This window comes from Vombatus ursinus, unplaced genomic scaffold, assembly GCF_900497805.2.
Source record: "Vombatus ursinus unplaced genomic scaffold, bare-nosed wombat genome assembly UNPS02014852.1, whole genome shotgun sequence".
In the NCBI taxonomy this organism is placed as follows: Eukaryota; Metazoa; Chordata; class Mammalia; order Diprotodontia; family Vombatidae; genus Vombatus; species Vombatus ursinus.
The window spans coordinates 3,745,402-3,748,428 of record NW_020954630.1 but is presented as its reverse complement, the minus strand read 5'-3'; the positions used below and the strand labels follow the sequence as shown (position 1 = coordinate 3,748,428).

The following is a 3,027-nucleotide window of genomic DNA, read 5'->3' as shown; positions in this document are numbered from 1 at the left end:
CACAAATAGGGAGGAACAGAATCCTGATTATAAGGGGCTAAAAAGTGAGTGATTGGTGAGAAAGGAACCAGAGAGGATAGGTTATTTTTTCAAGAATTTTGGCAATCTCCCTTTTTCTCCCCTTCCCTCCCCCTACTCCTCCCCCCATCCTCATCCTTCCATGCTTTCTCCTTCCTCCCTTCCCTCACCTAGACAATGCTGTGAGATGGCCAAAGAGGCCATGGAGCCTGCTGAGATGGACATCACAGGGCTGTGCCAAGACATGTTCTCCAAAATGGCCATGTATCTGACAGGAGAGCTGACAACCACCAGTGAAGACTATAAACTTCTAGAAAATATGAACAGACTGACTAGTTTGAAGTATCTAGAAACGAAAGACATTGCAGTAAACATAAGTAAAAACCTAAAGAACCTAAACCAGAAATATGCTACACTTCAGCCTTATCTGGATCAAATCACTTTAATTGAGTAGCAAGTAGCAGCTCTTGAGCAAGCAGCTTACAAGTTGGATGTATATTCAAAGAAACTAGAAGCAAAGTACGAAAAGTTAGAAAGGTGATGAAAGAATTCCAAAAGAATTCTTTAGCACAAAGACTGTAACTACAAGAATGTTTCATAAGAGCTGAAATAAGTGGGGTGGAACTCATCACTATGCTTCAATTCCTAAAAAGGAAGTGGTGCTGTTGATTCAAGGAAAAACCCAGCCCCCACCTCTGATTGGATGTGTAACTTTGGTCACCCCTTGATGCTTCCTAAACCTGTAGCCCCTGGAACCTCATCTTATCATATGCTTCATTGTGTGCCCTGGACCAAGACTCAGAAATCAGTCTCCACCCCTTCTAAAGCAGACACAAAGGAGAGGCTGTGGTCTCCCTGTCTAGTACTGGTTAAGAAAGATTGTAGTGGACCAATGGAATAGATTAGGTACACAATACACAGAAGTAAAAGACCATAGTAATCTAGTGTTTAATAAACCCAAAGATCCAAATTTTGGGGACAAGAACTGACTATATGACAAAAATTGCTGGGAAAACTGGAAAGCAGTTAGGCAGAAACTAGGTATAGACCAATTTCTCATACCATTTACCAAGATAAGGTAAAAATGGGTACATGATTTAGACCTAAAGGATGATATCATAAGCAAATTAGGAGAGCATGGAATATTTTACCTGTCAGATCTATGAATAAGAGAAGAATTTATGACCAAACAAGAGATAGAGAGCATCACAAGATGTCAAATGGATAATTTTATTATATTAAATTTAAAAGGGGTTGCACAAACAAAAGCAATGCAGCCAAGATTAGGAGGAAAGCAAAAAATTGGGAGGAAATTTTTACAGCAAGTTTCTCTGATAAAGACTTCATTTCTCAAATGTATAGAAAACTGAGTCAAATTTGTGAGAATACAAGTCATTCTCCAATTGCTAAATGGTCAAAGGATATGAACGGGCAGTTTTCAGAAGAAGAAATTAAAGCTATCCATAGTCATATGAAAAAAAATAGTCTAAATCAGGGGTGGGGAACCTACAACCTGAAGACCACATGTGGACCTCTTGGAAAGTTGATTTCCCCTTTGTAAAAAGATTTGTTCTGTGAAGTTTGGATTCAGTCAAAGGGCCACACTTGAGGACCTAGAGGGCCACAGGTTCCCCACCTGTTGTCTAAATCATTATCGATTAGAGAAATGCAAATTAAAACAATTCTAAGGTACTACCTCACACATATCAGATTGGCCAAAATGACAGAAAAGGAAAATGACAAATATCGAAGGGGGTGTGGAAAAATTGAGACACTAATGCACTTGTTGGTGAAGTTGTGAACCCAACCATTCTGAAGACCTATTTGGAACTATGCCCAGAGGGCTATAAAACTGTGCATACCATTTGACCACTACTAGGTCTATAACCCAATTCTCTATTTGTACAAAAATATTTATAGCAGCTCTTTTTGTGGTTGTAAAGAATTGGAAATTAAGGGGATTCCCATCAATTAATTAATGACTGAATAAGTTGTGTTATATGATTGTAATGAAACACTATTGTGCTATAAGAAATAACATGCAGAAGGGTTTCAGAAAAAAACTGAAAAAAAGACTTATATGAACTGATGCAAAATGAGCTGAACAGAACCAGAACATTGTACACAATAACAATAACATCGTACACAGTAACAGAACATTGTACACAGTAACAGGATAATTGTATGATAATCAACTCTGAATGACTTAGCTATTCTCAGAAATACAGTGATCCAAGGCAATTCTCAAGGATTTGTGATGAAAAATGCTATCCACCTCTGAGAGAGATCTGATAGAGTCTGAATGCAGATCAAAGCATACTTTTTTTTTACTTTATTTTTCTTGCTCTTTTTTTGTTTGTGTTTTCTTTTGCAACATTTCTCATGCGGAAATGTGTTTTGCATGACTGTATATATATAATCTATATCAAACTGTTTACTGTCTCAGGAAGGGTGAAAGGAGAAAGGAAGGGAGAGGATTCAGAACTCAAAATTTTTTAAAATAAATGTTAAAAATATTTTTACATGTAATCAAAAACTTAAAAAAAAGAAAATAGAGAAAAAAAGTTTTCTGAAAGAAAGTTTTCCTTTCCAAGGCTAGAATCTCCCTTTATGCCCTTGAACTCAGTTCTTTATTCTTCTAGAAACCCATTCCATCAATCATTCTTTATCTTCCTTGAATTTTCAATTTTGTCCACTTCACTTGCCTTTTCTCTCCTAAAACAACAGTCTCAGGTCTCCCATATCTTAAAAAACAAATTTCAAAATACCTTCCACCTTGCTTTCCCTTTAACCTATATTTCTCCTTTTCTTCATTGCCAAATTTCTATAAAAAGTAACATATACTCCCTGATTTCTTCCTTACCAATCACTCACTAATCATTAATTAGTTCTTTACAACCTGTCTTCTATCCACACTACTCAAACTTTTCTCTCAAATTTTACTGATGATCTAACAAGAAGACCCAATGGTTTTATCTTCTTTGACCTCATTTCATCTTTTGATACTCC

General features: G+C 36.4%; 1 pseudogene; it reads left to right on the top strand.

Annotated features, from left to right (window-relative positions):
• Positions 1-205: 205 nt before the first annotated feature.
• On the top strand, positions 206-559 carry LOC114027074 (annotated as a pseudogene).
• The last annotated feature ends 2,468 nt before the right edge of the window (positions 560-3,027 follow it).